The sequence below is a fragment of the Chiloscyllium plagiosum genome, chromosome 11 (assembly GCF_004010195.1).
Source record: "Chiloscyllium plagiosum isolate BGI_BamShark_2017 chromosome 11, ASM401019v2, whole genome shotgun sequence".
NCBI classification, from domain to species: domain Eukaryota; kingdom Metazoa; phylum Chordata; class Chondrichthyes; order Orectolobiformes; family Hemiscylliidae; genus Chiloscyllium; species Chiloscyllium plagiosum.
Window position 1 is genome coordinate 83759365 of NC_057720.1, and position 9887 is coordinate 83769251.

Genomic DNA, 9887 nt, shown 5'->3' on the forward strand with positions numbered 1-9887 from the left:
GGGTTACTCTTCAGAGGTTCGTTATGGACTTGTTGGGCCAAATGGCCTGTTTTCACACTGTAGGGAATCTAGTCTAAACTAATTTTTTTTTCAAAAAAGAAAATTGTTATTCCTTGGAAATTACTTGAATGTTACAGAATTAACATGAACTTTACCATGTGCTTATTGATTTATTCAACAATCTTTAGTGATAGTGAAGCTATGGGGAGGCAGTGGCCTAGTGGCAATTCAGTGGAGATGTAGGTTCAAAACTCAACATGGCATCTGGTGGAATTTGAACAAGATGAATGAATTTGGAATTAAGAGTTGGCAATAGTGACCATGAAGCTTTATTGATTGTAAAAATTCATCTGATTCATTAAAGTATTCATATGGAAAGAACCTGCTGCCCTTACCTAGTATGATTTGTCAGTGATTCTAGATTCACAGCAATGTGGTTTCCTCTAAATTGCCCTTTGAAATAGCCTAGCAAGACCTTCTGTTCTATCAGACTTCCACAGAATCATCAAAAGGAATGAAAATAAGAAATGAAGAATAAGGAATGAAACCTGACATCACTCTAGGCACTGTAAATGGCAACCGCAAAACTAGACCTGTTGATCCTATAATGTCCTCCTTACCAACGTTTAAGAGGGATACTATTAAATTTGAGAGGGTTCAGAAAAGATTTACCAAGATGTTTCCGTGAATGGTGGATTTGAATTATAAAAATAGGCCGATTGGGCTGGGATTTCTTTTTCACTGAAGCATAGGAGGATGACCTTATACTGGTTTATGAAGTCATGAGATGCAGGTAAGGTGAATAGCAAAGGTCTATTTCTTTGGGTAGGGGAGTTTAAAACAAGGGCCATATTTTTAAGGTGAGAGGAAAAAGATTTTAAAATGACATTGGGACAACTTTTTTACACAAAAAGTGGTTCGTGTGTGGAGTGAACTGCTCAAGAAAGTGATGGATGCTGGTGCAGTTACAATGGTTAAGAGACATTTTGATAGGTACATGAATAGAAAAGTTTTAGATGGTGAGCTTAGTTTGAGAACATGGTCAGCATGGACTAATCTGTATCCACACTGTATGCCTCCATGACTCTATTTGGGGATTGTGCCAAAATTGGAGGCCTTGACAAATCAAGCAACAGAGAGGTTACTGCAGGAGTGTTCAGCATCTATGCTGGAGCCTATGAAGCCTCATGGCATCAGGTCAAACATGCAAAGGAAACATCCTGTTGATTGTCAAAGGTTCAGAATGTACTCGAGATGGGGGACTTCAATACTCCATCACCAAGGCTGGCTTAGGATTTGGCCAACTCAGTTGTGGTATTACTATGACACAGCAAGACTGGGTCTGTGGCAAATGGTGAGGTAACCAACAAAAAGCCTAATTGACCTCCTCCTCATCATCCTCATCCTGTTGTTTAAACATCAGTCCATGATTGTGTTGATAGGAGTCACTGTCAAGCGGAGCTTGTGCAAAACATTTGCAGTTATTTTTGGTCAGAAACACCAAATGGATGATCCATATTGGCCCCCTCTTGAGGTCCTCAGCTCAACAGGTTCCAGACTTCAGCCAATTCAATTCATTCTACGTTGATATCATTAATTGCTGAAGGATAAGGATATAACTTTCTGGCAACAGTTCTGAAGATATGTGCTCCAGAAATTGCTGTTTCAGTACAGCTACAACACCGGCAGCTACCTGGGAATTTGGAAAATGCCCAGGTATATCCTTTTCAAAAAAAGGAAGATAAATTCAGTTCTATTCCCGTGGATCTATGCTATCATATTAGTCTACTCAGATTCATCAGCAGAGTGATGGAAGGTGTCGTAGATCGTCCTATGAAGCAGTACTTACTCATCATAGAGATGTACAGCACAGAAACAGACCCTTCGGTCCACCCCATAACCTGCTTAATGATAATCAGTTTAGGTTCTGCTCAGGCCACTTAATTCTGACCTCCACAGCGTTGATCCAAAAATGGACAAAAGACAACTGAATTTCAGAGGCATAGTGAGGTTGACTGCCCTTAACATCAAAGTAGCAATTGTCTGAGTGTGGTGTCAAGGAGCGACAGCAAACTGGAATCAGTGGGAATCCGAATACTCTCCATTGGTTTGAATTCTCCTGAGCACAGAAATTCCTTGGGGTAGTGTTCCAGGCCCAACCACCTTCTATTGCTACATCAGTGAACTTTCCTCCATCATGATAAGTTTAAAAACATTATTTGTAGAGTATAGGTTTACTGGTTGAACCAGCATTTATTTCCCATCCCTAGCTGCCCTCAAGAAGATGTAGTGAGCCGACTTCTTGAACTGCAGCAGTCTATTTGGTGTAGGTACATCCACAATGCTTTTAGGGAGCGAGTTGCAGGATTTTGACCAGTGACACCAAAGGAGCGACGATATATTTTGAAATCAGAATGATGAGTGGTTTGGAGGGGAATTTGTATCTGGTGGTGTTTCCATCTACTTGTTGCCCTTGGCCTTCTAAATAATAGTGGTCATGGAATAGGAAGATGTTGTGAAAAGAGTTTTGATGAATTTCTGTTGTGCACCTTATAGATTGTACACAGTTTCTACTGTGTATTGGTGGTTCATGGAATGGTATCAGTTAAATAGACTGCTTTATTCTGCTGGCTGTCAAGCATCTTGAGTATTGTTGGAACTGCATCCATCCAAGCAAGTAGGGCGCATTCCATCAGTCTCCTGACTTATGCCTCCTAGATGGTGGATAAACTTTGCAGACTTAGATGAGTTACTCACTACAGGACTCCTGGTTTCTTACTTGTTCTGTTGCCACCATATTTACGTGGGTTTTCCAGTTTAGGTTCTGCTTATGGTCACAATTCAGTCCTATTTGCAAACTAGGCATACTGGAGCAGTCCTTGTCCATGTGTAGCAAGACCTGGACAAAATAAAAAATGCTGTTAAGCGGGGAGAAGTAAAAATCCAAACAGTGTGAGGTTGCAGAACTCGAAGATGCAGAGAAATGAATGTGTATGAATCACAGGAGGCTAGTAGGCTACAGCAAGTAAACGAGAAAGCTATTAGAATGTTGCAAGGCAAATTGAATCGAGTAGAGAGGTAATGCCTCAGTTATACAGAGCTCTGGTGAGACCAGATCTTGTGCATGTAATGGACACTGTAGTTATGGAAGGATGTTAAAGGTTGAAAGCAGTTCAGAGAAGGTTTCCTAGAGTAATACTGGAAATAAGAGGATTGCCTTATGAGGAAATGCAAGACAGTATCCTGTGGAACTTAAGAAGAGTTGGAGGTGGCTTAATTGAAGCGTGTAAAATCCTGAGGGAATTTAGCCAAGTGGTTAAGTTGGAGGAGAATGGAGAACCAGAGATCGTAAAACCAGACCAGTAAAATTAAGCGCCCTTTAAAACAGAGATAAGCAAATTTTTGTTCTTTCGAGGGTTAAAATGTTTGGAATTCCCTTCGTCAAAAGGCAATGGATGCAGACTTTTAACATATTTTTAAGGCAGAGCTGGATAGATCATTGGTTACTATGGGAATGAATGATTATTGGAGATTGTTTGGGCAGCATGGTGCATCAGTGGTTAGCACTACACTTCATAGCACCAGGAACCCAGGTTCAATTCCAACCTCTGGCGACAGTCTGTGTGGAGTTTGCACATTTTCCCCATATCTGCGTGGGTTTCCTCCAGGTGCTCCGGTTTCCTTCCCCTGTCCAAAGATGTGCAGTTTAGGTGAATTGACCATGCTAAATTGCCCAAAGTGTTAGGTGCATTAGTCAGAGGGAAGTGGGTCTGGGTGGGTTACTCTTTGGAGGGTCAGTATGGACAAAGGGTCTGTTTGCACACTGTAGGGAATCTAATCTAATCTAATATGGAGGAGTGCAGAGTTGAGGTTAAAATCAGAGCAGCTATGATCTTATTGAATGACCGAGCAGGCTCAAAGGGGCTGAGTGAACTAATCTTGTTCTTTGTTCAAATATTTGTGTGACAGTATTCAAGCTTGAGTTGATAAGGGGCAAATAACATTCATGCTACACAAATGCCATGCAATGACCATCTCCACCAAGAGACAATCTAACCATGCTCCCTTGACATCCAATAGCATTACCTTTAGTGCATCTACCAATACCAACACACTGGGATTACCATTAATCAGACACTGTACTAAACAAGTCATTTAAATACAATTGCTATAAAAGTAAGCCAGAGGCTGGGATATCTGTGGTAAGTCACATTCTGACTCTTCAAATCCTGTCTGCCATCTAGAAAGCTCAAGATAGGAACAAGTGCAACTGGACAACACAAAATACTCCACACTATCCATTAGCACACTTGATTGGCATCCCTTAACATTCACTCCTTTCACCATGTTGGAAAGTGACCGCATTGGGTACCATCTACTAGATAAGTTGCAGTAACTCACAATGAACAGCATCTTCAAAAGTTGTGTATCACCGAGAAGTACAAGAACAGATGTGCGAGAACATCACCACCTGTAGGGTCTCCTTCAAACCATATGCCAATCCTTTGCTGTTGTTGGGTTAAAATCACAGGAATCTGTTCCTAACAATGGTATGGGTGTACTCCCACAATTTGTGGAAAGAATTTTTTTTAAAAGAACCGTCAGCTTGATCCTGATGAAGTGTATACATTTGTCTTTCCTGTCAGTTTCTTTCAAGGGAAGAATATATGTGTTCTTCATTAGTACTGTAAAAAGGGCAGGTAACTTACTTGAAATCTTTTACGAATGGTTCTGTCACTCCTGAATGCTACTCCACCACCCAATTTTTGCTGACTGGGAACTCAAGTGGGAAGATCTAGTTGTAACTTTCATTTTTTGTGATGCTGTCTGCTGGTGCTCCAAACTATTGTGTTCTTTTCTCATGCATGTTTCTATGATGCACTATTATTGACATGACTGTGTCCTTGATTTCCTATTGAATTTCCAGTCTTGGGTACTTTTCATTTTGTCATTTTAAGGCAGTCATGGGTAAAGTCATATGATTTTCTGAATTGGGAAAGGAAATTAAAATCTATGACCCTCTGGCTTATTGGGTCCCTTTGAATAGTTGAGAAATAATTTCTTTAGTATAAAATATGACATATTATCTGGCTTTGTTGATTTGAGTAATGTTACAGCGAAACCTGAGAGACTGATTTGGAGACTAGTTCAAGGGAGCATGTGGTAGAAATCATTCAAATCCAATGAGCACCTGTTTTAGGATGCAAGGCATAGAAATACAAGGTTTATTAGAAATTACAAGCTGTCATATGAACCTGAATAACTTCTCTTTCTGTGCTGTTGATTTGAATTTGCGGAATGTGATCAAACTTTGAGATTACTTTGTGGGCGGCATGGTGGCACAGTGGTTAGCACTGCTGCCTCACAGCGCCGGAGACCCGGGTTCAATTCCCGCCTCAGGCGACTGACTGTGTGGAGTTTGCACGTTCTCCCCTTGTCTGCGTGGGTTTCCTCCAGGTGCTCCGTTTCTCCCACAGTCCAAAGATGTGCAGGTCAGGTGAATTGGCCATGCTAAATTGCCCGTAGTGTTAGGTAAGGGGTAAATGTAGGGGTATGGGTGGGTTGCGCTTTGGCGGGTTGGGCTGAATGGCCTGTTTCCACACTGTAATGTAATCTAATCTAATGTAACCTGATCTAATCTAATTACAGGGGTATTTGTGTACTTTAGGCTTCAGCAGTGTGAGCAAAATAGTTTGCAGCATTTGTTTTTTATCAAAAATACTGTTCCACTGCATACACAACACAGAAACAGGCTGTTTGGTCCAACTCATGCATGCCGACCAGATATCCTATATAAATCGAGTCACATTTGCCAGCATTTGGCCCATATCCCTCTAAACCCTCCCTACTCATCTAGCCATCCAGATGCCTTTTAAATGTTGCAATTGTACCAGCCTCCACCACTTCCTCTGGCAGCTCATTCCATACATGCACCACCCTCTGTGTGAAAAGGTTGCCCCTTAGGTCCCTTTTAAATCTTTTCCCTCTCGCCTTAAACTAATGCTCTTTAGTTGTGGACTCCCCCACTCCGGGAGGAAAAGATCTTGTCTATTTACTCTATCCATGCCCCTTATGATTTTGTAAACTTCTATAAAGTCACCCTTCAGCCTCCGACACTCCAGGGAAAATCACCCCAGTCTATTCAGTCTCTCCCTGCACTCCAATTCTTAACCATGGCAACATCCATGTGAACCCTTTCTGAATCTGTTCAAGTTTCAGAACGTCCATCCTGTGACAGGGAGATCAGAATTGTGTGCAGTATTCTAAGGTGGCCAAACCAATGTCCTTAAAAGCCGCAACATGACCTCCCAACTCTTGCACTAAATGCACTGACCAATAAAGGCAAGCATACCAAATGCCACCTTCACCATCTTACGTATATGTGACTCTACCTTCAAGGAACTATGAAACTGGACTTTAAGGTCTCTTTTGTTCAGCCACACTCCCCAGGACCTTACCATTAAGTATATAAGTCTTGCCCTGATTTGCCTTTCCAAAATGCAGCACCTCACATTTATCTGAAATAAACTCCATCTGCCGTTCCTCGGCCCATTGGCCCAATTGATCAAGACCACGTAGTACTCTGACATAACTTTCTTTGCTGTGCATTACACCTCCAATTTTGATGTCATCTGCAAACTTACTAACCAAAGCTCCGATGTTCACATCCAAATCATTCATATAAATGACGAAAAGCAATGGACCCAACACCGATCCTTGTTGCACAGCACTGGTCACAGGCCTCAGACGGAAAAGCAACCTTCCACTACCACCCTCTGTTTCTACCTTCAAGCCAATTGTGTATCCGAAAAGCTAGTTCTCACTGTATTCCATGTGACCTAACCTTGCTAACCAGTCTACCATGAGGAACCTTATTGCATGCCTTACTGAAGTCCAATAGACCAAGTAAACCACTTTGCTCTCGTCAATCCTCTTCATTATTTCTTCAAAAACTCAATCAACTTTTGCGTGCGCAAAACCATGTTGACTATCCCCAAACAGCCTGAGGGACATATAAATGCTGTCCCTCAGGATTCCTTCCAACAACTTGCCCACCACCAGTGTCAGGCTCACTGGTCTAAAGTTCCCTGGCTTTTCCTTACAGCATTTCTGAAATAGTGGCACCACATTAACCAATCTCCAGTCCTCTGGCATCTCACCTGTGATTATTGATGATACAAATATCTCAGCAAGGAGCCCAGCAATCCCTTCCCTAGCTTCCAACAGAGTTCTAGGGTACACCTGATCAAGTCCCGGGGATTCAACCACCTTTATATATTTTATGACAACTGTAATATGTAATATGGACATTTTTTGAAGATGTTGCTATTTATTTCCCCACATTCTCTATCTTCCATATCCTTTTCCACAGTAAGACTGATGCAGAATACCTGTTTAGTATCCCTGCCATCTTCTGCAGTTCCACACATAAGGATCTTTAAGAAGCTCTACTCTCTCCCTAGTTACTCTTTAGTAATTCTAGGATCCTTAATGTGTTTGTAGGATCCTTTTCGGATTCTCCTTAACCCAATTTGCCAAAGTTACCTCATGTCACCTTTTTGCTCTCCTGATGCCCCTCTTAAGTGTACTGCTTCTTTTATACTCTTTTAGATAATCACTCGATTTCTGTTGTTTATACCTGGTCTGTACTTTCCTCTTGTTCTTGACCAAAACCTCCATTTCTCTGGTCATCCAACATTCCCCATAACTACCAGCCTTGCCCTTCACCCTAACAAGGACATACTCACTTTGGACTCTCATTATCACATGTTTGAAGGCTTCCCATTTTTCAGTCATCCCTTCACCTGCGAACATCCGCCCCCCAATCAACTTCTGAAAGTTGTGGCTCATTACTGTCAAAATTGGCATTCCTCCAATTGAGAGCTTTATCTTTTAGATCTGGTCTATCCTTTTCCATTGCTGTTTTAAAACTAATAGAATTGTGTTCACTGGTCCCCCCAAAGTGCCCCCCACTGACATCTCAATCGCCTGCCCTGCCTTATTTTGTAAGAGTAAGTTCATCCACATATTGAACCAGTTTTTTGTCACACAACAAATCCCTCTTCATCCAAGCTCTTAACAGAATGGCAGTCCCAGTTTGGAAAGTTTAAGATCCCTTAATATAACCACCTTATTATTCTTTTAGATAACTGAGATCTCCTTACATATTAGAATGGCATGGTGACTCAGTGGTTAGCACTGCTGCCTCAGCGCCAGGATCCCAGGTTCGATTCCAGTCTCGAGCGACGTCTCTGTGGAGTTTGCACACTCTCCCCAAGTCTGTGTGGGTTTCCTCTGGGTGTTCCAGTTTCCTCCCACAATCCAAAGATGTGCAGGTTAGGGGTAAATTGGCCATGCTAAATTGCTCATAGTGTTCAGGGGTGCGCAGGTTAGTTGCATTGGTCAGGGGTAAATGTAGGGTAGGGGAATGGTCTGGGTGGGTTACTCTTAGGAGGGTTGGTGTGGACTTGTTGGGCCAAAGAGCCTGTTTCCACATTGTAGGGATTCTCTGATGACAATTGGAAGGTTTATAGTGCAATCCCTTTCTTATTTCTTAGTTCCACTCAAATAACTTCCCTGGATGTATTCCCAGGAAATATCCTCCCTCAGTACAACCATAATGTTATCCCTAATCAAACATGCGACTCCCCCTCCTCTCTTGGCCCCTGTTCTATCCTTCCTATACCTTGAAACATTAAGCTGCCAGTCCTGTCCATATCTCAGCTATATCTCTGTAATTGCTGTGATATCCCAGTCCCATGTTCCCAGCCATGCCCTGAGTTCATCTGCCTTATCTGTTAGGTCTCTTGCATTGAAATAAATGCAGTTTAATTTATCAGTCCTACCTCGTCCTCTGCTTTGTTCCTGCCTACCCTGTCTGTTTGACTTATTCTTTTTCCAATTGTACCAGTCTCGGACTGATCACTTTCCTCCCTATCTTCCTGGGATCCCCCCTTCCTCATTTAAATTCTTCTGAGCAGGTCTCACAAATTTCCCAGCCAGTATATTAGTCCACTTTCAATTCAGTTGCAGTCCGCCCTCCTTATGCAGGTCCCTTCTGGATGCAATTTGCCAACCTCCAGTCTTCCGGCACCTCACCTGTGACTATCGATGATACAAAAGAGGCCCAGCAGTCATTTCTCTAGCTTCCCACAGAGTTCTCGGGCAGACCTGATCAGGTCCTGGGGATTTATCCACCGTTAACCGTTTCAAGACATCCAGCACTTCTCCTCTGTAATCTGGACATTTTGCAAGTTGTCACCATCTGTTTCCCTACAGTCTATATCTTCCATATACTTTTCCACAGTAAATACTGATGCAAAATATTCATTTAGCATCTCCCCCATTTTCTGTGGCTCCACACAAAGGCCGCCTTGCTGATCTTTGAGGGGCCCTATTCTCGCCCTAGTTACCCTTTTGTCCTTAATATATTTGTATAAATCCTTCGGATTCTCTTTAATTCTATTTGCCAAAACTATCTCATGTCCCCTTTTTGCCCTCCTGATTTCCCTCTTAAGTATACTCCTACTTTCTTTATACTCTTCAAAGGATTCAATCGATCTATCCTGTCTATACCTGACATATATGCTTCCTTCTTTTTCTTAACCAAACCCTCAATTTCTTTAGTCATCCAGCATTCCCTATACCTACCAGCCTTCCCTTTCATCCTGACAGGAATATACTTTCTCTGGATTCTTGTTATCTCATTTCTGAAGGCTTCCCATTTTCCAGCCGTCCCTTTACCTGCGAACATCTGCCTCCAATCAGCTTTCGAAAGTTCTTGCCTAATACCGTCAAAATTGGCCTTTCTCCAATTTAGAACTTCAACTTTTAAATATGGTCTATCCTTTTTCATCACTATTTTAAAACGAATAGAATTATGGTCG

At 42.0% G+C, this 9887-nt stretch overlaps 1 protein-coding gene across 2 annotated transcripts in view; it reads left to right on the forward strand.

Moving 5' to 3' along the window:
- klhl20 (kelch-like family member 20) overlaps positions 1–9887 on the forward strand; it is a 101733-nt gene that overhangs the window by 39630 nt on the left and 52216 nt on the right. The window lies entirely within an intron of this gene.